At 43.8% G+C, this 27788-nt stretch overlaps 1 long non-coding RNA gene across 1 annotated transcript; it reads left to right on the top strand.

Moving 5' to 3' along the window:
• Positions 1–320: 320 nt before the first annotated feature.
• Positions 321–27044, top strand: LOC125554348. Its single transcript, XR_007304375.1, has 3 exons — positions 321–366; positions 24617–24693; positions 26921–27044. It is a non-coding gene; the product is annotated as an uncharacterized LOC125554348 (long non-coding RNA).
• The last annotated feature ends 744 nt before the right edge of the window (positions 27045–27788 follow it).

Raw genomic sequence — 27788 nt, 5'->3', positions numbered from 1 at the left:
TTCTGCTAGGTAGGCTATATGATGTGGTGCTATATGAAACTTGTGTCGAATTTTCTGCAGATGGAGTGCCACGAGACTTTTCTCGGCATGTTGAACTTCGGTGTCTAAACACTAGTGCCAGATAGTCCAATTGGAGAGCAAGAGTGGTCGATGTTAGTTGAATTGGTAGTCTCCTCCTTCCGTTGTTTGTGCAGGGTCAGTCTCTTTGTTGTTCGTCCTTCGCCTTGCTGATCGAGAAGGTGATTTCTTCCTTGCTCGTGTCCTGTTTGACAAATGCACGGGAACTGACATGGCTTTGTTTCTCGTTTCGTTACCTATCCAGGTCCTTTGCTTGTTCGCTGACCGTCTGTGTTGTTGGCTAGCAAGGTTAGTCGTGCTTTCCTTGGCTTGCTTTATTAGTTGTGTGTGCCTATCCTGCTGCTTGTGGGGTTATCCTTCCGATCTTGTTGAAAAGAAACACATCCTTTCTTTCTTATGATTGCTTCGGTTCTTTTGTTCCTGCTTGCTGCTTTCGGAGGCGTATATTCATTTAGGTTCAGGTCCATGCTTGTGCAGTTTACTCGATTTTCAGTACCTTGTCTTGCATGGGCAAGTTATAGCTTTTGACCGTTCTTCTACAATCCTTGATGTTTGTTGCTCCTTGTTTGTGTAAGCCCAATCCAGTTGCTGCTACTTATATATATATGTACTTTGTGATCTACCAGGCCACATCCTGATGTTTGCACTTGTACGGATTTACTCTTGTTGCTCATTGGCACATGAAAGTTAATTGATTCATGGTTGGAGCTCTTGACATATGAAAGTTACTTGATCCATGGTTGCATTGTGCATTAGGCCGTCTTTCCGGGCATATCCTTACAACTAGGATGTGCCCAATTTTTGTTCCTGTCTTGCAAATGATGCTTGCTGCATGATACGTCCATTTTGCATCATGCTTTTATATCGATATTTATTGCATTATGGGCTGTTATTTCACGTTATGTCACAATACTTATGGCTATTCTCTTTTATTTTACAAGGTTTACATAAGGAGGGAGAATGCCAGCAGCTGGAATTCTGGGCTGGAAAAGGAGAAAATATTAGAGACTTATTCTGCGCAACTCCAAAAGTCCTGAAACTCCACGGAACATCTTAAAATAAATAAAGAAAAATCCTCGCCAAAGATGAAGGCCAGGGGGCCCACACCCTGCTCACGAGGGTGGGGGCTCCCCCCTCCCCCTTAGGGCGCACCCCCCTACCTTGTGGGCCCCCTAGTGGGTCTCCGACGCTCATCTTCTACTATATGAAGTCTTTCGATGAGAAAAAAAATCAGAAGCAACCTTTCGGGACAAGACTCCACCGCCACAAGGCAGAACCTTGGCGGAACCAATCTAGAGCTCCGGCAGAGCTGTTCTGCCGGGGATACTTCCCTCCGGGAGGGGGAAATCATCACCATCGTCACAACCAACGCTCCTCTCATCAGGAGAGGGCAATCTTCTCCATCAACATCTTCGCTAGCACCATCTCAGCTCCAAACCCTAGTTCATCTCTTGTATCCAATTCTTGTCTCAAAGTCCGGGATTGGTGCTAGTAGGTTGCTAGTAGTGTTGATTACTCCTTGTAGTTGATGCTAGTTGGTTTATTTGGTGGAAGATCATATGTTTAGATCCTATATGCATACTATTACCCCTCTGATTATGAACATGAATATGCTTTGTGAGTAATTACGTTTGTTCCTAAGGACAAGGGAGAAGTCTTGCTATTAGTAGTTATGTGAATTTGGTATTCGTTTGATATTTTGATGAGATGTATGTTGTCTAGCCTCTAGTGGTGTTATGTGAACGTCGACTACATAACACTTCACCATTATTTGGGCCTAGAGGAAGGCATTGGGAAGTAATAAGTAGATGATGGGTTGCTAGAGTGACAGAAGCTTAAACCCTAGTTTATGCGTTGCTTCGTAAGGGGCTGATTTGGATCCATATGTTTCATGCTATGGTTAGGTTTACCTTAATACTTTTGTTGTAGTTGCGGATGCTTGCAATAGAGGTTAATCATAAGTGGGATTCTGTTCAAGTAAGAACAGCACCCAAGCACCGGTCCACCCACATGTCAAATTATCAAAGTACCGAACGCGAATCATATGAACGTGATGAAAACTAGCTTGACGATATTCCCATGTGTCCTCGGGACGCTTTTCCTATTATAAGAGTTTGTTCTAGTTGTCCTTTGCTACAAAAAGGTATGGGCCACCTTGCTGCACTTTATTTACTTTTGTTACTTGTTGCTCGTTACAATTTACCTTATCACAAAACTATCTGTTACCACTTATATTTCAGTACTTGCAGAGAATACCTTGCAAAAAACCGCTTATCATTTCCTTCTGCTCCTCGTTGGGTTCGATACTCTTTCTTATCAAAAGGACTGCGATAGATCCCCTATACTTGTGGGTCATCAAGACTCTTTTCTGGCGCCGTTGCCGGGGAGTGAAGCGCCTTTAGTAGGTGGAATTTGGTAAGGAAAAATGTATATAGTGTGCTGAAATTTACTGTCACTTGTTACTATGGAAAGTAATCCTCTGAGGAGCTTGTTCGGGGTATCTTCACCCCGTCCAGTAGAGCAAAGAGTTGCTCCTCAACCTACTGAACCTATTGAAAATGAAACTCCTTTTGAATTTCCTTCGGGTATGATGGAAAAACAGCTAGCTAATCCTTTTACAGGAGATGGAACAAAGCATCCTGATGAGCATTTAATATATGTGGATGAAGTTTGTGGATTATTTAAGCTTGCAGGTATACCCGATGATGTTGCTAAGAAGAAGGTCTTCCCTTTATCTTTGAAGGGAGACGCATTGACATGGTATAGGCTATGTGATGATACGAGATCATGGAACTATAGAAGATTGAAATTGGAATTTCATCAAAAGTATTACCCTATGCATCTTGTTCATCGTGATCGCAATTATATATATAATTTTTGGCCTCGCGTAGGAGAAAGCAACGCTCAAGCTTGGGGGAGGCTTGAATCGATGTTATATTCATGCCCCAATCATGGGTTTCCAAGGGAAACAATTATTCAAAATTTGTATGCTCGGCTTTCTGAAAACAATCGCACCATGCTCGATACTTCTTGTGCTGGCTCTTTTATGATGAAGACTATTGAATTCAAATGGGACTTATTGGATAGAATTAAATGCAACTCTAAAGATTGGGACCTCGACGAAGGTAAGGAGTCAGGTATGACACCTAAGTTTGATTGTGTCAAATTTTTTATGGATACCGATATTTTCCGTAAGTTTAGCACTAAATATGGACTTGACTCTGAGATAGTAGCTTCTTTCTGTGAATATTTTGCTACTTATGTTGATCTCCCTAAGGAGAAGTGGTTTAAATATCATCCTCCCATAGAAGTAAAAGTAGCTGCACCTATTAAAGTTGAAGAAAAGACTGTCACTTATAATGATCCTATTGTTCCTACTTCTTATGTTGAGAAACCACCTTTCCCTGTTAGAATAAAGGATCATGCTAAAGCTTCAACTGTTGTTCGTAAAAGCAATATTAGAACTTATACTCCTCCTGAGCAAGTTAAAGTAGAACCTAATATTGCTATTGTTAAAGATCTCTTGTCTGATAATATTGATGGGCATGTTATTCAATTCAACGGTGAAACTGCTAGAATCGCTAAACTGTGTGCTAAAGATAAACATAGACCTGTGGTAGGCGTGCCTGTTATTTCTGTTAAAATAGGAGATCATTGTTATCATGGCTTATGTGATATGGGTGCTAGTGCTAGTGTTATACCGCATGCTTTGTACGAAGAAATTAAGCATGAAATTGCACCTGCTGAGTTAGAAGGTATTGATGTCACAATCAAACTTGCTAATAGAGATACTATTTCACCAATTGGGATTGTTAGAGATGTTGAAGTCTTGTGTGGGAAAACTAAATATCCTGCTGATTTTCTTGTTCTCAGTTCTCCACAAGATAGCTTTTGTCCCATTATATTTGGTAGACCCTTCTTGAACACTGTTAATGCTAGGATAGATTGCGAAAAGAATGTTGTTACTATTGGCTTGGATGATATGATTCATGAGTTTAATTTCTCCAAATTTAGTAAACAACATCGTGAGGAAGAATTGGCTAGTAAGGATGAAATTATTGGTCTTGCTTCTATTGCCGTACCTCCTAGTGATCCTTTAGAACACTATTTGCTAGACCATGAAAATGATATGTTCATGAATGAAAGAAGGGAAATAGATGAAGTATTCTTTAAACAGGAACCTATTCTGCAACACAATTTGCCTGTTGAAATTTTAGGGGATCCTCCTCCACCTAAGGGTGATCCCGTGTTTGAGCTTAAACCGTTGCCTGATAATCTTAAATATGCTTATCTTGATGAAAAGAAGATATATCCTGTTATTATTAGTGCTAACCTTTCAGAGCATGAAGAAGAAACATTATTGAAAACTCTGAAGAAGCACCGTGCTGCTATTGGATATACTCTTGATGATCTTAAGGGTATTAGTCCCACTCTATGTCAACATAAAATAAATTTGGAGGCGGACACCAAACCAGTTCGTGATCCTCAATGACGTCTGAATCCTAAAATGAAAGAAGTGGTAAGAAAAGAAATATTAAAGCTTCTGGAGGCAGGTATAATTTATCCCGTTCCTGATAGCCAGTGGGTAAGTCATGTCCATTGTGTCCCTAAGAAAGGAGGTATTACTGTTGTTCCTAATGATAAGGATGAATTGATCCCGCAAAGAATTATCATAGGTTATAGGATGGTAATCGGTTTCCGCAAATTAAATAAAGCTACTAAGAAAGATCATTACCCCTTAACTTTTATTGATCAAATGCTAGAAAGATTATGCAAACATACACATTACTGCTTTCTAGATGGTTATTCTGGTTTCTCTCAAATACCTGTGTCGGCTAAAGATCAATCAAAGACTACTTTTACATGCCCTTTTGGTACTTTTTCTTATAGACGTATGCCTTTTGGTTTATGTAATGCACCTACTACCTTTCAAAGATGCATGATGGCTATATTCTCTGACTTTTGTGAAAAGATTTGTGAGGTTTTCATGGATGACTTTTCCGTCTATGGTTCCTCTTTTGATGATTGCTTGAGCAATCTTGATCGAGTTTTGCAGAGATGTGAAGAAACTAATCTTGTCTTGAATTGGGAAAAGTGCCACTTTATGGTTAATGAAGGTATTGTCTTGGGGCATAAAGTTTCTGAAAGAGGTATTGAAGTTGATAAAGCCAAGGTTGATGCTATTGAAAAGATGCCATGTCCCAAGGACATCAAAGGTATAAAAAGTTTCCTTGGTCACGCCAGATTTTATAAGAGGTTCATTAAGGACTTCTCAAAAATTTCTCGGCCTCTGACTAATTTATTGCAAAAAGATATACCATTTGTCTTTGATGATGATTGTGTAGAAGCATTTGAAATACTTAAGAAAGCATTAGTCTCTGCACCTGTTGTTCAGCCACCCGATTGGAATTTACCCTTTGAAATTATGTGTGATGCTAGTGATTATGCTGTAGGTGCTGTTCTAGGGCAAAGAGTTGATAAGAAATTAAATGTTATCCATTATGCTAGTAAGACTCTAGACAATGCTCAAAGAAATTATGCTACTACTAAAAAGGAACTGTTAGCAGTTGTATTTGCGTGTGATAAGTTCAGACCTTATATTGTTGATTCTAAAGTAACTATTCACACTAATCATGCTGCTATTAAATATCTTATGGAAAAGAAAGATGCTAAACCTAGACTTATTAGATGGGTTCTCTTGCTACAAGAATTTGATTTGCATATTGTTGATAGAAAGGGAGCTGAGAACCCCGTTGCAGACAACTTGTCTAGGTTAGAAAATGTTCTTGATGACCCACCACCTATTGATGATAGCTTTCCTGATGAACAATTAAATGTTATAAGTACTTCACGTAGTACTCCTTGGTATGATGATTATGCTAATTATATTGTTGTTAAGTTTATACCACCTAGCTTCACATACCAGCAAAAGAAAAAGTTTTTCTATGTTTTAAGACATTACTTTTGGGATGACCCACATCTTTATAAAGAAGGAGTAGATGGTGTTATTAGACGTTGTGTACCAGAGCATGAGCAGGAACAAATCCTACGCAAGTGTCACTCTGAAGCTTATGGAGGACACCACGCTGGAGATAGAACTGCACATAAGGTATTGCAATCCGGTTTTTATTGGCCTACTCTCTTCAAGGATGCCCGTAAGTTTGTCTTGTCATGCGATGAATGTCAAAGAATTGGTAATATTAGTAGACGTCAAGAAATGCCTATGAATTATTCACTTGTAATTGAACCATTTGATGTTTGGGGCTTTGATTATATGGGACATTTTCCTGCCTCTAATGGATATACACATATTCTAGTTACTGTTGATTATGTTACTAAGTGGGTAGAAGCTATTCCAACTAGTAGTGATGATCATAACACTTCTATTAAAATGCTTAAGGAAGTTATTTTTCCGAGGTTTGGAGTCCCTAGATATTTAATGACTGATGGTGGTTCACACTTTATTCATGGTGCTTTCCGTAAAATGCATGCTAAGTATGATGTTAATCATAGAATTGCATCTCCTTATCACTAATAGTCTAGTGGTCAAGTAGAATTGAGAAATAGAGAGCTCAAATTAATTTTACAAAAGACTGTTAATAGGTCTAGAAAGAATTGGTCCAAGAAACTTGATGATGCATTATGGGCTTATAGAACTACATACAAAAATCCTATGGGTATGCCTCCGTATAAAATGGTTTATGGAAAAGCATGTCACTTACCTCTCGAACTAGAACATAAGGCATATTGGGCTATTAAAGAGCTCAACTATGATTTCAAACTTGCCGGTGAGAAGAGGTTATTTGATATTAGCTCACTTGATGAATGGAGAACCCAAGCATATAAAAATGCCAGGTTGTTTAAAGAAAAGGTTAAAAGATGGCATGATAAAAGGATACAAAAGCGTGAGTTTAATGTAGGTGATTATGTATTGCTATAAAACTCTCGTTTAAGATTTTTTGCAGGAAAACTTCTCTCTAAATGGGAAGGCCCCTACGTTATCGAGGAGGTCTATCGTTCCGGTGCTATAAAGATCAACAACTTCGAAGGTACAAACCCGAAGGTGGTAAACGGTCAAAGAATTAAACATTATGTCTCAGGTAATCCTATAAATGCTGAAACCAATATTATTGAAACCGTAACCCCGGAGGAATACATAAGAGACACTTTCCAGACCGTTTCAAACTCCAAAAAGGAATAGGTATGTGATACGGTAAGTAAACCGACTCCAAAAAAAATTTTAAGGCAATATTTCTCTGTTTTGTAATATTTAGAAAAATAGAAAAATAAGTAGCAGTCCGGGAAGGACACGAGGGTGGTGGGCGCGCCCTACCCCCCTGGGCGCACCCCCCTACCTCGTGAGCACCTCGTGTGCCCTCCGGACTCCGTTTTCTTCCACGATATGTATTTTGGTCGGTAAAAATTCACTATATATTCTCCCGAAGGTTTTGACTCCTGTATCACGCAAATATCCTCTGTTTTTGTTTCGAGTTGTGCTGCTGCAGATTAAATCAACATGTCGTCTTAAGATTCAGAGGAGGATTGCCCAGTTTCTTACTGGCCTTTCGATAAAAACATATTCAAGGATACCTATCCATATATATGGTACCCCGATGAGGAAGATGAAGATGAACCAGTTCCCCCTCGTTTCAAGCAAGAAAGCAAAGAGGCATTATGAAAAAGGATAATAAAGCTTGAGATAGAGAATGATGAGTTGAGGATCGATAATTTCACCCTTTGACGCAAGTTGGAGAAAGAGAAGGGCAAGCCCGCACCATCAACAACACATTCACCTTCTCCAACAACAAAGAAGGAGACATAATCACATGGGTATGGGCACTCCCCTTGGCAACTGCCAAGCTTGGGGGAGGTGCCCCGGTATCGTATCACAATCACAACTCCTATCTTTACCGTTTTTCTTAGTTCGATCCTATTAGTAGTATCTTGATCTAGTAGAATAAAGTTTATGGCATGATCTAGTTTTGAGTTTTGCCTTATGATCTCTCTATGTAATCGAGTCTGTGAGCTATATATAATAAAGATTAGTGTTGAGTCAAGGGCTTGATTATTTTTCCATGATCTTGAGTGGATAAAAAGAAAAGAAGAAAAAGAATAAAAAGAAACAAAGAGTTCATGTTGATCTTATTAAGAGTAATGACTTCACATAGAAAGAGTATGATGATTAAAAGTTGTTGGGAGTTGGCAGACATAGCTTTGGTCATCGTTGCAATTAAAAGGAAGTAATAAGGAAAGAGAGGTTTCACATATAGATACATTATCATTGACATCTTTTATGATTGGGAGCACTCATTAAAATATGACATGCTAAAGAGTTGATGTTGGACAAGGAAGACAACATAATGAGTTATGTTTTCTTATATATGAGATAAAGTATGTTGTCATGGATCCTCTAACATGTTGAGCTTTTCTTTCCCCCTCATGCTAGCCAAATTCTCAGCACCAAGTAGAGATACTACTTGTGCTTCCAAATAACCCTTAAACCAGTTTTGCCATGAGAGTCCACCATATCTACCTATGGATTGAGTAAGATCCTTCAAGTAAGTTGTCATCGGTGCAAAGCAATTAAAATTGCTCTAAATATGTATGATTGATTGGTGTGGGAGAAATAAGCTTTATACGATCTTGTGATGTGGAAGTAATAAAAGCGACGGACTGCATAATAAAGGTTCACATCACAAGGGGCAATATAAAGTGATGTTCTTTCGCATTGAGATTTTATGCATCCAACCACAAAAGCGCATGGCAACCTATGCTTCCCTCTGCGAAGGGCCTATCTTTTATTATTATCCTCTACCTTATGCAAGAGTCACGGTGATCTTCACCTTTCCTTATCCATTTTATCCTTTGGCAAGCCCAGCATGTTGGAAAGAACATGATATATATATCTAATTGGATGTAGGGGAGCATGAATTATTATTGTTGACATTACCCTTGAGGTAAAAGGTTGTGGGGCAAAACTATAAGCCCCTATCTTTCTCTGTGTCCGATTAAAACTCCGTAACCACAAGTATTGCGTGAGTGTTAGCACTTATGAAGGACTAGATGATAGCTGAGTATGTGGACTTGCTTTTTAGCTCTGACATAGACTCTGTTGGGGATATTACTACTGGGCATAAACCGGCCTACCTGGGTCGGTTAACTTCGTCAGTAGTTAAGTATGTTAAAGCCCAAGAAGACAGATGAGGGCTCAAGGCCCATGGGCGGTTCAAGGCCTGTAGCCGTAAACCGGCGTTAGAGGTTAACTTGTATTGTAAGTTAGAAATAAGTAGAGACCAAACCGGACACATCTATGAGCCGGTATTGGGACTCTATAAGCCGACGGGAGTCACCCGTGTATATAAGGGGACGACCCGGCGGCGGTTCAAGGACAACAGACAACAACTCGAGACATAGGCGAAGCTTGTTTGCTCCCTAGTCATCGAAACCCCATCAATTCCATCACAACTAGACGTAGGCTTTTACCTTCATCGAAGGGGCCGAACTAGTATAAGCTCTCTTGCGTCCCTGTTTCCGCTTTAACCCCTTCAAGCTAACCCGTCGCGATGGCTCCACGACTAAGTCCTTTCTCTAGGACATCTGCCGTGACAATTCCACGACAGTTGGCGCCCACCGTGGGGCTATCGCACGATGGTTTCCGGTTCTTGGAGGGCCTCTTTGAAGGACTCGAGGGCTACGCCGTAGGCCGTATGACTAAGATTCGTTGCGGCAAGCTCTACATCGACGACGCAGGCTGGGGCCCCGAGGCCGGCTCAATTGAGTACGGGTACCGGGTCCCCTTTGGTGGCATTCATGTTTTCATTGGCAAGATCGATGAACCGGGCCCTGAGCCGGACATCTGCACCGATCTCGTCGAGACGGCTCAGCGTGCGCGATCCGCCCAGGTTAAACCGGCCATGAAGCGTGCCTTCGTGGGAGTCATCCATGGAGGAAGTTATGAGGATGGATCGGAATCTCACGGCGATTTCGTCGTTTGTTTCGATGACGAGTCATCGACCGGAGAAACCGAATATCTTTATCAGCTACAAGACGGCCGGATTGGGGGCTGTTCCGATGGCGACAGCATTCCGGACCCCTCTGATCTGCCCAACCGGGTTGGAATATTCATGACTAGTACACAAGCGGCGCTTCATTCTTCGACTGCTGCGGTAACCACCTTCGGTTCAGCAGCGGCGACGGCTGCCGGGGCAGGAGGCCCTGTGCGCCCGCCGGCTCAAGTTCTATCAGAGCTGTTTGATGCATTGGTTGCGCTTATGGCGGAGGCTAATCCGGCGGATCAGGGTGTTCACAACGCCGAGATTGCAAAAGTGAAGGAACAGATCACCCAGGCCAAGGCAGATCTGGCAGCTGAGGACACCAGGATGGCCGCGGAGTGGGCCGCTTTAGACGCACAAGCCTACAGGCTCATGTTGGACCAGAGTGCGTCACAGGAAGTCATGAGGAGGAAGTACCGATCCCGTTTGCCTCCGGTTTTTGAGGCCAGAGACCTTTTTAATACTCCAGGAGCAGGAACCGGCAATCCGCTGGAGGGAAACCGGGCGGAAGCTCCCGGGACCGGCGCACCGGTTCAGCCTCATCAGATGGACCCGCCTCGTCAAAACACCGTTATACATCAGGCTGTTTTAACACCTCCGGGTCACTACTCCAACCCGATGGACAATCTCGTTGCCGCTGCTGCACGGCTGGAGGCTATTCCAATTGAAGGTGATTCGCCGCAAGTAGAGACGCGACGGGTCAAGGAGCTTCTGAGGACAGCTTTGGTCCAATAGGAAGCGTACTCGTACAGCCGCGACCGGATCCACTCGACCCCCCATCCAAGCCGGAGCTATAGCAGACATATGGATGAACCGGCGGTATCAAGTAACGAACGACGTGGAGCACCCCGTGGCGACAACCCGACGGGTGGTGCTGATAACACTCAGGAGGTGGTGAACCGGGCCCGAGCGCGCAGGGAGGCCGAGTTAGCCGCGCAGCATCAGGCTCGGCAGCTCACGCCGGTTTGTCCAACCGTCTCGATCGAACCTGGTGTTACTTCTAGTTCTTTGGGGGTGACTTGCCTTATCCCCGCGTTACGCAATGTACGCCTGCCCAAGGATTTCAAGGGTCTGCGCAAGGTACCAAACTACACGGTGGATCAGCCTCTAGAGACATGGGTGGAGAGCTATGAGATGGCCATGGAGATGCTGGATGTGGATGACGCGGCGTGTGCGAAATACTTCACCATGATGCTTGAAGGAACGGCCCGTACTTGGTTAAAAAGCTTGCCGGCTAATTCTATCAGTTCATGGGCCCAATTACGAGCCCGGTTTATCAGCAATTTCAAGGATACATGTAAACAGCTTATGTAGATAGTGGATTTAGCTGCATGCGTCCAGGAGGAAGGAGAATCAACAACTCATTGGGTGCGCCGGGTTTCACAAGTGTTGCACTCCTCAGACCGCATCAACGCTGACACCGCCGTATTAACCCTAGAAGGCAACTGCCGGTTTGGGCCCCTGAAGCTAAAGTTGGGACGGATGAAGCGTCATTGCACTGACATGGGGACCCTCATTGCCGCTTTGGTGAAATATGCTGATTCTGATAGTACCAAGGATCCCGAATCTGATGATGACAAGACAGGGAAGGGAAAGAGGAACAGCAACTCCAAAGGTCAGCAGCATCACTGGGTAGGCAATGGTGGTGGAGGCAAGCGTAAAGCGGATGGTAGCATGGACTTTGTGGCTAATACCAACGCACAGGACAATGGCCAGCGACGCAGGGGTAAACCGAAAAATCGTAATGGGCCACCCAACCCTAACCCAGACCGCCTAAACTATTTGTTAAGCCAGCCCTGTCCAAGACATGAGACGAAGGAGGCGCCAGCAAACCACCTTTGGAAGGATTGCTTTATTATGCAGGAGTTCAAGAATTCTAATAATTTCCGGTATGATCACGAATCCGGCGGTGGCTCAGGATCCGGGCCGGGTTACGGTGGAGGAAGTTCTGGTTCAGGATTTAATGGTAATCCGGGCGGACATAATGGTCAAAATAGTCAGAACAACCAGGGTGGTTACAACCAACAGCAGCAACAGTCAGGTTACCAGAGCAACCCAAAGCAGTTGAGTAGTGGGCAGTACCATGTCTTCACCACTAGCTTGGACAAACGAGACCGGAAGGTTCAGAGGCGGACGGTCAACTCTGTTGAACCAGCCATACCCCGTTATCTACGTTGGTCTGAACAGCCAATCATATGGAGCAGAGAGGATCACCCTCCCTAGGTCGATAATCCGGGTTAGTTGGCTCTGGTGGTGGCGCCTCAGGTGGGAGGTTATAAGTTCACCAAGGTGCTCATGGATGGAGGTAGCAGCATTAATATCTTGTACTATGAGACCTTCCGTCGTATGGGGCTGACAGATAAGAATCTTAAACCGTCTAATACGGTGTTCCACGGTGTAGTACCTGGCAAATCAGCATATCATGTTGGTAAGATAGCTCTGGAAGTGGCCTTTGGGGATGATCATGATTCCAGGTCGGAGACATTGATGTTTGAAGTGCTGAAAATACAAAGTCCGTATCACACCCTATTTGGGCGACCGGCCTACGCCAAGTTTATGGCACGGCCCTGTTATGTGTATTTGCAGCTCAAGATGCCGGGTCACAAGGGGACAATAACGGTTCACGGAAGCCGCAAAATCGCTTTGGAGTGCGAGGAAGGTGATGTGGCCTATGCAGAGTCAGTTTGTGCTACCGAGGAGCTAAAATATTATAAGGACAATGTTGATCCGGCGGACATGACTCCATTAAAAAAGCCAACTACGGAGCATGATCCGGCCCTGAAGTTCAAATCGGCAGCAGAAACTAAGCTTGTTGACTTTGTACCTGGCGATTCGTCCAAGCAGTTCAGCATCAGTGCTAATTTGGATCTAAAATAGGAAAGCGCGCTCATCGAGTTCATTCGTGAAAATCGGGACATTTTTGCATGGAAGCCCTCTGACATGCCAGGTGTACCGAGGCAACTCACTGAGCACACCCTTAATGTGGATCCCAAATACAAACCGCTGAAACAGTTCCTCCGCCAGATTAACGAAGAAAGACGCAAGGCAATTGGAGAAGAGGTAGCCAGGCTCTTAGCAGCTGGTTTTATTGTTGAAGTTTTTCACCCTGAGTGGCTTGCCAATCCGGTGCTGGTCCTTAAGAAAAACGGCACCTGGCGCATGTGTGTGGATTACACAGATCTTAATAAAGCTTGTCCAGCAGATCCTTTTGCCCTCCCCGTATTGATCAAATTATTGATGCTACGGCGGGTTGTGAGCGTTTAAGTTTTTTGGATGCATATTCTGGCTATCATCAGATCAAAATGGCAGTTAAGGACCAGGAGAAAACGGCATTCATAACTCCCTTTGGAGCCTTCTGCTATGTATCTATGCCCTTTGGGCTCAAGAGTGCCCAGGCAACTTATCATCGTTGTGTGCAAAATTGTCTACACAAACAGATTGGCCGTAATGTACACGCCTACGTGGATGATATCGTGGTTAAATCCAGGGAGAAGGAGACTCTGATTGATGATTTAAAGGAAACCTTTGATAACCTGAGGACATACAAGATGATGCTTAATCCGGATAAATGCGTCTTTGGTGTACCAGCGGGCAAGTTATTAGGCTTCCTGGTGTCCAATAGGGGAATTGAGGCTAATCCGGAGAAGATCACAGCCATCACCTCCCTGGCTAAACCGAAGTGTATCAATGATGTTCAACGCCTGGCAGGCCGGATTGCCGCGTTAACCCGGTTTATCAGTAGTCTTGGTGAGAAGGCAATCCCTTTGTATCAGATGTTGAAGAAGACGGATCAGTTTGTCTGGAGTTCTGCTGCTGAGGAAGCATTTGAGGACTTAAAGCGGCAATTGGCCAATCCGCCTGTGCTCGCCGCTCCCATTGACAAGGAGCTGTTACTGCTATATGTTGCTGCTAATGCTCGCGCGGTCAGCGTGGCTATTGTGGTGGAACGAAAGGAGGCAGGTAAGGAGCATCCGGTTCAGCGTCCGGTCTATTATATCAGCGAGGTGCTCATTGAGTCCAAGCAAAGGTATCCGCATTGGCAGAAGCTGGTGTATGGAGTTTTTATGGCAAGCCGGAAGCTTAAACAATACTTCCAAGGGCATCCAATTACGGTGGTCAGTTCTGCTCCTTTGGGGGATATCATCCAGAACCGGGAAGCAACTGGCCGGATTGCCAAGTGGGCTATAGAGCTTGGGCCGCACGATTTGAAGTATGTGCCTCGGACGGCGATTAAGTCTCAAGCACTGGTTGATTTTATCAATGACTGGACGGAAATGCAAGCACCTGAGGAAAAGCCGGATCACACATATTGGACCATCCATTTTGACGGATCCAGGCAATTGGAAGGTTCGGGGGCTGGAGTTGTATTAACTTCCCCACGAGGTGATAAGTTTTGTTATGTTCTCCGCTTAATGTTCCCTTGTACTAAAAATGCAGCTGAGTATGAAGCCTTACTCCATGGTCTCCGGATGGCTAAGGAGATGAATCTATGTCGAGTTAAGTGCATCGGTGACTCGGACCTCGTGGCTCAGCAAGTGTCTGGCACTTGGGACTCCAAGGATCCACTCATGGCAGCATATCATCGTGAAGTGGATATTGTTGTAGGTCATTTCAAAGGCTATCAAGTGGACCATGTGGATCAGCGGAAAAATGAAGCGGCAGACGCTTTAAGCCGGCTGGGCTCTCAGCTCAAACCGGTGCCGCCCAATGTTTTTCTGGATGTGTTGCACAACCCGTCGGTCAAGATCCCTGGCGAAGCGGATTTGGCTATTCCTGATCCAGAAGCTCAATTGGTGGCAGCTCTTCATGTTATTCCGGATTGGACGCTTCCCTATCTGGCGTACAAGAACCAGGGCGAGTTACCAGAGGATGAGATTCTGGCCAGACAGATAATCCGGCGATCCAAGTCCATGACTATTATCAACGGCGAGTTGCATCATTGCAGTGTGTCGGGAGCATTTCAACGCTGTGTGTCTCCTGAAGAAGGCCGTAAAATTTTGCGTGAGATCCACACAGGAGATTGTGGTCACCACGCCGGTTCAAAATCTCTGGTGGCTAAAGCGTTTCGCCATGGCTTCTATTGGTTAACTCCTCATGCTGATGCAGAGGATCTGGTCAGATGATGTGATGGTTGCCAAAGGTTCTCAAGACGTGCTCATGTACCAGCTCAAGAATTGAGAATGATTCCAATTACTTGGCCGTTTGCGACTTGGGGGCTGGATATGGTTGGGCCTTTCAAAAGGTCCAAAGATAAGAAAACCCACCTCCTGGTGGCGGTTGACAAGTTTACAGAGTGGGTGGAGGAAGAACCTGTTAGCAAGTGTGATGCGGCCACGGCGGTTCAGTTCATTAAAAAAGTAATTTTCCGGTTTGGCTTTCCACACAGTATCATCACAGATAATGGTACCAATTTGTCCAAAGGTGCCATGAAGGAGTTCTGCGAACGAGAGCACATCCGGCTCGACGTTTCATCAGTGGCACACCCACAGTCTAATGGTCAAGCAGAAAGATCTAATCAAGAGATCTTGAGAGGCATCAAGCCCCGGCTCATGGTTCCTTTGCAGAGAACGCCGGGTTGTTGGGTAGAAGAATTATCATCTGTGTTATGGAGCATCAATACAACACCCAACAGGTCAACAGGATACACACCGTTCTTCATGGTTTACGGAGCGGAGGCAGTTCTCCCCAGTGATATCCGTCATGATTCACCTCGTGTGACGGCTTATGTTGAAGCGGACAACGAAATAGCACGGCAAGATGCTTTGGACCGGTTGGATGAAGAGCGTGACATAGCAGCCGCCCGATCGGCAATTTACCAACAGGATCTTCGTCGTTATCACAGTCACCGAGTCAAAACCAGAACCTTCCAGGAAGGAGATTTGGTGCTTCGGCTCATTCAAGATCAGACTGATATGCATAAGTTATCCCCACCTTGGGAGGGGCCTTTCATGGTCAGCAAGAATCTGCACAACGGGTCATACTATCTAATCGATATTCGAGAGCATAAGGACTCACGTACATCAGAGGAGGAGACCAACAGGCCGTGGAACATAGCTCATCTTCGGCCTTATTATACCTGAGCCATTGGTTCTACTTATGTACATATTACAATGATGTATATATTATGATTAACTATAATAAACCGGAACCTCAGCTAAAGCGGGGTATCTATTCTTTTACATCATGTGTGGTTACACGGAGTTGTTCTAAAGCGGCTTCCGGTTTACCCCTTGAGTTCGCTTTGCTAAAAGCATCGTGTTATATCACTTGGAGGATTGGTCGTGTCCGAACCAATACCATACCTCTTGATAGGTGAGAGCCACCAGATCACTTGGGGACTTGGTCACGTCTGAACCACTCATGCCTCTTGATCGGCCTAAGGCCACAGAATCACTTGGGGGCTTGGTCGAACCCTAACCATCGCCATGCCACTTGGTCGGCATAAATGCCACGGTTTCATTTGGGGACCTGGCTGACTAGAACCATAGTTACACCTAACGGGAGCTTGGTCGTGTTCGGCCATGGTAACGCCATTTGATCAGCTCAAATAAACCTTTTTTGCAAACGGTTTTCTCATTGCTTTTGCTTCGCACTTTTCTTTGCAAGATACTTTTTTCTTTTTTATTGCGTTCTTTTTAAACCGACAAAGTTTTCAACCAATCAATTGACGGAACACAGTTCACGTCAATCCGAAGACTATTTGCCCGGCTTGATCCTTGTTGTTAACATCCTCTTATGGAGTAACACGGTGTTTATTATAACCCGGCACGGTTTACATGGTAAACCAGTGTCATATATATACAGGAGTTGTTATCTCCTCCAACAGTGTGGGTTTGCAAAACTCCGCTTCAAGATTGGCCAAGCCAACTTCATGCTCAACGATGGCAGGTATTATGTATCTCAAAAATTTGGTTATATACTTAAAAAATTGGGTGTTTTGACTTCATATATGCAAACATCATATTCCGCCTGACGGTACAACCGCGGTGGCACTTGAGGAATTTCTTATTGCAGAAAGTGCTTTGGAAAATTCATCACCACAGGAAGAACAAATTATGCACGAAGGCATATCAACATCAAAAGTATCAGCTAGCCTATTACAAGGCAACACGGTGCCCATAATAATATCATTGTTTTTTCGCAAAGGAGAGGTAGTTTTAAAACCGGCTTCCGGTTCAAGCTTGGTCACTAGCCCGGCCTGATGGTTGTGGGTCATCCTGCGCCGCTTCAGCCTTCGTTTCTCTACCCAGTGGCTGGAAATCAACAGTTGTCCAGTTGATTCCCATTAATGCTTGAAAAACAGCTTCATCATGGATCAACAATGACGGGTCAATATCGGGAGCGTAAGTATGCTTACGGATTGGAGGGATCAGATTTTCCGATTCATGGATTGGTGCAGCTATTCGCTTGTTCTGATTGTCATATTGGGCTTGATAATGAGACAAGTCTGCTTCTTCAGCCAATTGACAAGCTAGCGGATGTACCTCCCGGTTTATTGCTCGCAAATCCACTTCACCAAATTTTGACCCGTCTTCCTTCAAGCTGGGATAGCCCTGAGCCGCTTCAATAGGATCGAACTCCGGCACCCAGGCTTTTGCCCGGATTAAGGCATTGATCGCACCGGTTCGAGCAGCAAATTTCTTCAGCTCTTCAACTCGGGCAGGAAGCATCGACAGTTTCATCAGAGTGTCTTGAATCAAAGTAGGCGCCGGTTTGTTATGGGATGCGGTACAGATGATCCGCTGGGCACCAGTATACAATTGTTCAACCAATGTATAGGCGGATTTCAGTTTCTTCCGTACATCTGACCCCAAGTGACCAATGCGTGTCCCTGAAATGCCATAAAGGGTTAATAAACCGGCAACTCTGTAAGAAGGCAGAGCCAATTCAGAAGTCAAACTGACTTACCAAAGATAGCAGTAGTCATGGCATGCACGTGCCGCTTTATGCTGGTCAGTTCATCCGCCACTGGTTTTAGTGCAGCCTCGGCATCCTCTGCTCGTTTGATTAAAGCGGGCTTTTCAGTAGCCCAATCCGCCCGATTCTTCTTGAAGCTCTCCTTAAGCTGTTCCATGGCGCTTAAAGCGCTGGCCAATTCCTCTTTTGCTTTGGAGGTTTCAGCTTGTTGGGTTTTCAGGTTTTCTTGGAGGTCAGTGACTTGGTTTTCTTTCGTCTTCAGCTCCGCCTGCATGCAGACAGATATATGCTTCAACAAAACAGTACAAGGATTGAAGTACCAACCACATAACAAGTTATGCACTTAGCACTTGGGGGCTAATGCATATTCGATCTTCATCTTTCAATTGCTTACAAAGTCCCAAGATCAATACAAGTATTCAACTTGGCACTTGGGGGCTAATGGCTATTTGCTCGTATATATATTCTGATGCGGCAATCTCAATTACTTAAAGTACCGGTTTAACTACGCTAAGTTGAACCGGCCCTTGGGGGCTACATCGGCGAATTTCAAAGTATTAAGATTTATGTTAATAAGTCCCGGTTTGAAAGAAGATTACAAACCGGCCCTTGGGGGCTAGGAGAGTCAGCAAGTATTGAAGCATACAAGCAGGAAAGAGCATATGGAAGTTACCTCGTATTTATCCTTCATCATATTAACCAGACTGGCTTCATAGTCATGGCTGGTATACAGCCAGTTCAGGTAGCCGGAATGGATATCTTGGGCATTCAGAGCAGCATAAGTTGCCAGATCAGCATTCCACTTGCCTTTACCAAAGGCAGTAAATTCTTCCTTGGCAGAATGTTTGGACAAAGCAATAGGATTGCTTGGCTCAGTATGGCCAGTGCCAGTAATGACAACCTCGTCCTCCTGAGTATCGCTGGTTTGCACTGGGGCTGTTGGCTTGTCGGTAGGTTTTGCTGGACCGGTGGATCTCTCAATCCGGATGGAACCTGTGGGCTGATTGACAGGACTTGAGGTATCAGTAGGTCTCTCTTCAGCAATAAGATCGTCGTCTTGCTGCGGTGGATCGTTGGGTATATCCTCAGGAATAGCCGCTTCAAGATCGGGTGTCTTGCCTGGCTCAAGAACGGCATCTTCTTCGGCCGCTTTGTCCAGGCGGGCCTTCTTGCTTGGCCTAGGTTTGGCCCTGAAAAGAATAACAAAATCAAATACAGCATATGTTCTAAGGCGATGTGCTGCAAGTATCATAATAAGTATAGCTTACCCAAGCACCGTTTTGAGCGGTGGCAGCTGAGTAGCCGATGACTCGCCAGAAGATGAGTGGGAAGTAACCTGGTAATCGGAGTCAGATGGATTAAGAGGTTGACGAAAGCAGCGCACTTTAGGAAAATCACTGACAAGCAAATTAGAGACCTGTGAACGGCATTTCCGAACCGGACTGTTCGGTAAACCGGCGGAGGTAACTACCTGGCCGCTATGCCGGGTTGTGCGACGAGCTTCGTGCTGTTGGGTCTTCATAAGAAATTTGGGATCCAAATAAGCAAGAGGATGAGAAAATTTAACTTTCCGGTTTGCCTGACGGATTTTTAGCGAAGGCAAAGGTTCTGAATCGGAAGAGAGAATAATTACCTCTGCAGCATCAGCGTGGCTGGCTTCGGCATCATCCTGACAAATATCATCATCAATAAGATGCATGAAAAATAAGCCAAGTGAGTCAAGCTCTACCTCAAGGTCCGGATTATCCACATCATCATCAGGGGCCGGATTGGAAGACGCAGTAGTTCTTTTCCTGTGGGCAGTCTTCTTTACAGCTTTAGTCTTTTGTCGGGTTGCTCTTTCCGGTTTATCTGGTTTTTCCGGTTTCTCTTGCGGCAATTTCTTGCTCCAAAACGGATCATTGCCCTGATTACACAGACACTGATATTAAACAATGACCAGATATATCAATAACAGATTCAGCAAAAGGAAAAATCAAGGGCTTACAGCTGGCGGTTTGTTGGTGGCATAGAAGGGAAGCAGACCGTTTTTAGCACAGATATGTTCCGGTTCATTCAGCATCTTATTCACAGCCTCTGTGATTTCTTCATCGGTGAGCTGGATTTTGGAATGTCGCACTAGGTCATCAACACTGCCGGTATACTCGCACATCAAACCGGAGCGCTGACTAAGGGGCAGTATGCTCCATGATATCCAACAGCGAGCGAGATCAACCCCTGTTAAACCGTTGGCCATAAAGGCTCTGAGCTTCGACAGTTGAGGAGCATATTTGCTTCTCTCCTGGGCAGTCAATCTTTGCGGAAAAGGGTGTGTATTGTTGAGCCGCTCCGGACGAAAGCCGAGCAAGGGATTCTCACCAGAAGGGGAGGTGTCTTTGAAGTAGAACCATGTCTGATTCCACTCTTTGGGGTGGCTGTGCAGTTTGGCGTGAGGGTATGTGGCCTCTTTCCTTTTCTGGATCGCCACGCCACCCAACTCCGTATTGGAGCCGTCAGTAAACTCAGTACGATGGTTTAGATGGAAAAGGTCTCGGAACAATTCCACTATGGGCTCCTCTTGAAAGAACGCTTCACAGAGCACTTGGAAGTGACACATATTTGTAACAGAATTGGGGCTAGTGTCTTGTGGATGGAGTTGGAAATCGGCCAAAACATCTCGGTAAAATTTAGAACCGGGTGGCTTAAAGCCCCGAGCTAAGTGATCTACGAAAACAACAACCTCTCCTTCTTGAGGAGTGGGAGGGCATTCTTTGCCAGGAACCCTCCAATGGATGGTATCTTTGCTTCCTAAAGCGCCGATCAGGACTAGATCGTCCAGCTGAGCCTCTGTGACGCGAGAAGGAACCCAATTGCATTCATATACTTGCTTGGCCATGATGGAATCTACAAGGTAGAAGATCCCGGTTCAAAAATGCATTTGATCAAGGTACATTGGTATGTGCAATGTTAAACCGGAGACAGATCTATCTGAACCGGAGTTTTATGAAGCAACAACATCTGGCGGTTCAACAAGGGGACTAATGGTATATACCGGTTTGGCAATTTTTTTCTACAAGGTTAAACCGCCGGGTTTAAACATTGAAGCAGATGAGTAAGTTTATAGAAACAGATTTCGTAAAATTTCTCTACAGCGATGGATCTGAAGCAAGTTCAGAAAAAAGATAAATATTCAGAGGTCCAAAAGGAGCAGTACCGAATCAATGAACAAGACGTACATACAGATCTATGGTTTTGAGATGTGCAAGTGAAGGTGAAGAGTAAACAACTACCATTGCACAGAATAAAGATTTGCGGAGCCATCTAAAGATCTATCATATGAGCAAGAGGCAGACGATGAACACTGAAGAACTGCGAAACCCTAGGTCAGATCTGCGGGGGAAAGGATGGAAGATTTACCGGAGCTGAGGAAGACGCGGAAGGTTGCCGCGATGATCTGGTGCGCTCAGGTTGATGCAGCGGCCAAGGTTGAGGCAGTGGTCGACGGCGGCGGCGGAGCTCCGAGGCTGGCGACGCGAGGAAGACGAAGAAGGCACGGAAGGAGAAAAGAAATGACCCTTCGGTCCTATTTATAAGGAGAAAGAACATGTGTCAGGCGCGACAATCAAGGGGCCACGAAACGGAGCTGTCGCCTCGATTTCCGCAGATCTATTAAACAAAGAAGCATAATGGATAGCTTCGTTATGACAGGTGACGTCACTCCGGTTTACAGCAATCAGAGAAGATGACATCATGGCGGTTTACCAATTTATGAGAAGATGTTGAATATGAAGCTTTTTGTTAAAGGATTGACATGAACCCGTTCAAATCAATCTGGGGCCTAATGTTGGGGATATTACTACTGGGCGTAAACCGGCCTACCTGGGCCGGGTTAACTTCGTCAGTAGTTAAGTATGTTAAAGCCCAAGAAGACAGATGAGGGCTCAAGGCCCATGGGCGGTTCAAGGCCTGTAGCCGTAAACCGGCGTTAGAGGTTAACTTGTATTGTAAGTTAGGAATAAGTAGAGACCAAACCGGACACATCTATGAGCCGGTATTGGGACTCTGTAAGCCAACGGGAGTCACCCGTGTATATAAGGGGACGACATGGCGGCGGTTCAAGGACAACAGACAACAACTCGAGACATAGGCGAAGCTTGTTTTCTCCCTAGTCATCGAAACCCCATCAATTCCATCACAACTAGACGTAGGCTTTTACCTTCATCGAAGGGGCCGAACTAGTATAAGCTCTCTTGTGTCCCTGTGTCTGCTTTAACCCCTTCAAGCTAACCCGTCGCGATGGCTCCACGACTAAGTCCTTTCTCTAGGACATCTGCCGTGACAATTCCACGACAGACTCTTTCCGATGTTATGATAAATTGCAATTGTTTCAATGACTGAGGTTATAGTTTGTTGGTGCTCAATGAGGTTTCTGATTCATACTTTTGCATTGTGAATAGATCATCACTTGAACAGAAGTAATCATATGACAAAATCTATATAAGTTGCTGTTATGAGAATAATCATGATGCCTTCATGTCCGTATTTTATTTTTGTCGACGCCTCTACCTCTAAACATGAGGACATATTTATTGTTATCGGCTTTTCTCTTGAGGACAAGCGAGGTCTAAGCTTGGGGGAGTTGATACGTCCATTTTGCATCATGCTTTTATATCGATATTTATTGCATTATGGGCTGTTATTTCACGTTATGTCACAATACTTATGGCTATTCTCTCTTATTTTACAAGGTTTACATAAGGAGGGAGAATGCCGGCAGCTGGAATTCTGGGCTGAAAAGGAGCAAATATTAGAGACCTATTCTGCGCAACTCCAAAAGCCCTGAAACTCCATGGAACATCTTAAAATAAATAAATAAAATCCTCGCCAAAGATGAAGGCCAGGGGGCCCACACCCTGCTCACGAGGGTGGGGGCGCCCCCCCCCCCTTAGGGCGCGCCCCCTACCTCGTGGGCCCCCTGGTGGGTCTCCGACGCTCATCTTCTGCTATATGAAGTCTTTCGATGAGAAAAAAATCAGAAGCAACCTTTCGGGACGAGACTCCGCCGCCACGAGGCAGAACCTTGGCGGAACCAATCTAGAGCTCCGGCAGAGCTGTTCTGCCGGGGATACTTCCCTCCGGGAGGGGGAAATCATCACCATCGTCATCACCAACGCTCCTCTCATCAGGAGAGGGCAATCTCCATCAACATCTTCACCAGCACCATCTCATCTCCAAACCCTAGTTCATCTCTTGTATCCAATTCTTGTCTCCAAGTCCGGGATTGGTGCTAGTAGGTTGCTAGTAGTGTTGATTACTCCTTGTAGTTGATGCTAGTTGGTTTATTTGGTGGAAGATCATATGTTCAGATCCTTTATGCATATTATTCCCCCTCTGATTATGAACATGAATATGCTTTGTGAGTAGTTACGTTTGTTCCTGAGGACAAGGGAGAAGTCTTGCTATTAGTAGTCATGTGAATTTGGTATTCGTTCGATATTTTGATGAGATGTATGTTGTCTAGCCTCTAGTGGTGTTATGTGAACGTCGACTACATAACACTTCACCATTATTTGGGCCTAGAGGAAGGCATTGGGAAGTAATAAGTAGATGATGGGTTGCTAGAGTGACAGAAGCTTAAACACTAGTTTATGAGTTGCTTCGTAAGGGGCTGATTTGGATCCACATGTTTCATGCTATGGTTAGGTTTACCTTAATACTTTTGTTGTAGTTGCGGATGCTTGCAATAGAGGTTAATGTTAATCATAAGTGGGATGCTTGTTCAAGTAAGAAACACCCAAGCACCGGTCCACCCACATATCAAATTATCAAAGTACCGAACGCGAATCATATAAACGTGATGAAAACTAGCTTGACGATATTCCCATGTGTCCTCGGGAGCGCTTTTCCTTATATAAGAGTTTGTTTCCGGCTTATCCTTTGCTACAAAAAGGATTGGGCCACCTTGCTGCACTTTATTTACTTTTGTTACTTGTTGCTCGTTACAATTTACCTTATCACAAAACTATCTGTTACCACTTATCTCAGTACTTGTAGAGAATATCTTACTGAAAACCGCTTATCATTTCCTTCTGCTCCTCGTTGGGTTCGACACTCTTACTTATCGAAACGACTACGATAGATCCCCTATACTTGTGGGTCATCACTGCAGAATCCAGTGTAATAGGCATTATCGCTTGCGTGTGCACAGACCAATGTTTGCTGCTTTGATACGTGTGCTTCGGAATTTAGTGGGCCATCTCTTTCAGTTGCTTTAGTGTGTGTTCTTTAGAATCCGGCGAAGCACCACTTCCTATTATATGTCCACAGAATGGTTCTTGTAGCTCATTAATACATGCCGATTAGTGGACACTCCAAAAAAAATGAGCCTGTTATTTCAGTGTCCAGTAGGTCCTTTTTTGGCCGTTTATTCATATCGTCATCCATGTGCTTATCTGAAGCATGACGACTTTGTTCTTTTTGTTTTTTGTATCCTTTGCTCAGCTTCTCGGCTGCTGTATTTCCTACCGAGGTTTGTGCTTGCTCTTTGGACCTGCCTCTCATGTAGGTCCCTGGTTCCTTTTGTTTTACAGGTCATGTTGTGGTTCCCTTCACTTTCTTTGTCGTCTGCCGCTCTGTTACCTTGGTGGTTCCCCGTCTTGCTATTAAGGTTAGTGTTCTATGCATGTGTTTTTAGTTTTTCTTCTTTCGTTTCTGTTGATTACTTATTGTTTTATTCTGGTGACTAACTAGGTATTGCCTGCATGCTTTACTTTTGTGTTTTGGTTTCTTATACTGCTTATTTTATTTATACAATTTGCCATGCTCGGTGGACTCGAGCAATTTTGTCAGGATATGTAGATTTAGCAAGACTCAGGTTCAGTGCACTCGAGCAATTTTGTCAGTATATGTAGATTTAGTAAGATTCAGGTTCAGTGCACTCGAGCAATTTTGTGAGGATATGTAGATTTAGTAAGGCAAGCAAATTACTTGAAAGAAATAGGTAGAGCCACTATAATAAATATCGGTGGCATGCGCTGTATGTGTATGCAGTTGTAAGAGAAAAAAAATTACCTGAAAGAAATACGTACAACCACTATGATAAGTATCAGTAGCATGCACTATATATGTATGCAGAACAGACCATAGTCATGATTTTGTATTGCTCAGAACAAGATTTTTATGCACTGATCATCGATTCAGTCTTTAGGGGTTACAGAAAAGTGACATATATCAGGCAGTGCTACCACTAATAGTGCAATTGTATATTTGGAGAAAGGAAGCAGGTTAACCACTCAGTATTAGATTATGATGCTACATGTAGCAGTACCATCTAAAAAGGACATACATATTACTTCATGAAAAATCTTGGTAGAAAAGTAGTGAAGCCTTTTTGCAGTGGATTGCATGTAATACCACGACACTGCTATATCTGCCAAAAACTGAGCTATATATAGTAGAACATTTCAGATGAAAATACTCTCCATAATGAATTTGTTAGCAAAGCTTAGTCCTCTATGAATATTAGATGCATTCTTTGGCACCTTTAATCTCCATGTGAAGAATGTGATCTTGCAACTTGCTTGTTCATTCTCCATTTATGCTAAAACTATTTCTTTCTAGAAGGCATACTACTTTTCTTGTGCTCAGAAAACTAAGCTATCTGGCACATGCTCTACTCTGCTTTAGCAGGTGCTCATGGTCGCAGAGGCCAAGGAATACATGATACCCCGGTACTTTACTAATGACCCATGTTAACGGAATATTTTTGTTGCAAACATTTTTGTTAGTTGTCCTTTCATTTTATTTATTTGTAATCATGGTTGGATAGTGACTTTGAGTGTGCTTCTTCACTAAAAGAGGTGTTTCGCAAATTTTCACTTGTTTCGGAATGGAATAATCTCATGGATTGTATGAAAAACTAAATTTAGTTATTTCAATATGCATAATGTTTGGTTACGGTAATTCTGATGGCCAGGCACTATACTGCGCATAAGTAAAATTTCCAGTTTTTTTTTGTGTGGTCAGTACCAGAACTTATAAAGAATGTTAGCTTCCGATTGGACCCTTGCTGATTCATTTCGACCACAGTACTAGAACCCAGGTTGTTACAACACCACTTTGTAGTTTTGTTCCTCAGTAGAAAGTCGCTTAGCTGACGTTATAGCATGAGGTCTGCTGAACTTTCCCTGTCATGCCCTTTGGTTCCTACACGATGTTGCATTTGCCTGGCAATGTCGTGTCTCTCTAGACACAGGTGAATGCACTTGACTTTTTGAGATCGAGGCCACCAACAGCATATGCCAAGGGCGTCCATTGATAACCTGCCCAATGCCTGGATTCACCGAGGAGGTACAACCGGACACGTGGTCAGCTGCCTGCTGGTCTGGAAACTACACAATATCTCTGAACCCACTATCCTCTAATGCATGAATCTCTATGCTCAATTGGGCTACAACTAATTTATCATCGTTTCATCTTATTGCAAACATCATGTTTTTCATTGAAAGAAAGAACATTAAGAAATATTTTCTCATTCTATTGTAGCAATAGCTACTGTACGAATAGTGGTACTGTGTTCGGCCGTTTGTTCTTGTGGCTTCCTGGCCATGGGCGCTTTACTGCTTTGTTCCAGAAAAAACCTGGTATGTTTATTCTGCTGGTACAACTACTCTTTGGCTGGGACATTTTGGCTTGGAATAACATAAATGAACCTACAATTTCTTAATATTTTATATCACTTTTTGTATTGATGTCCTTGTGCACACCATGTGGATGCTTTGAAAGTATTTACCCCGCTTTCTTTTGATTTGAGTTGTCTTTATGTCAAGGACTATTACATAGCATTAAGAAAGGCCGTAGTTAACCAGAATAACAACTGCGACATTTCCTTGCAGAAAAACTATAATGTTACTTGCAGTGGTGATGATAGCGGGTCTTCCGAATCGCTTCCTCGGCCTAACAACGCAACCTACAGACCAACTGTTATCAACATCGGTATGATGCTGGTAAGCACACCACGACAGATTTACTTTTTAAAACCTACTGCTTATACTCATCTTTTAAACCTCTTACTGTTTATAGCTCTGTAGGACCTTCGCACCGTTGCATGAAAGCCAAGAAGAAAAAAAGGAGCATACATCGCATGGTACAAAACCGTCTACCATTACCATTGTCATGCCATTATACCTAATTTTATTTCCCTTCCTATTCATACTAATCTTTCAAACCCTCTTCATGATTATCATCATACAACACCTACAACTAAATACATAAAACTGAAGAAGGCTGAACACAAGGCCTACAGAACCCGTACGATCAAACAATGTGTTCGTTTTCTCTACTAATACCAGTACATGCATATGCTTACACCAACCATTTAATATACCATTGAATACGGGCACCCGACACTATCTACTCCCTCCGTTCGGAATGACTTGTCTCGGAAATGGACGTATATAGAACTAAAATACGTCTAGATACATCCATTTCTGCGACAAGTAATTCCGAACGGAGGAAGTACTTTCTAAGCTTTGATGGTCACTGCAGATGGGGAAACAAAGTGAGGCTATACATGAAGAGGCTCACATGTTTGCCACTCAAAGAATGCCAAGACCCTATACACATCACCTACAATTATATATACAATTCTTCTTAGTGTTGTTACCTTTCATTTCCAATGTTTTTTTTCTCAGTGTTACCTTTCATTTCCAATATTTCTTTTCTCAGTATTGTTACCTTTCATTTGCAGTATTTCTCGGTCAG

This window comes from Triticum urartu, chromosome 4 (genome assembly GCF_003073215.2).
Source record: "Triticum urartu cultivar G1812 chromosome 4, Tu2.1, whole genome shotgun sequence".
NCBI lineage: Eukaryota > Viridiplantae > Streptophyta > Magnoliopsida > Poales > Poaceae > Triticum > Triticum urartu.
Note: the sequence above shows the minus strand (reverse complement) of the source record. Positions and strands in the feature narration are given on the sequence as shown.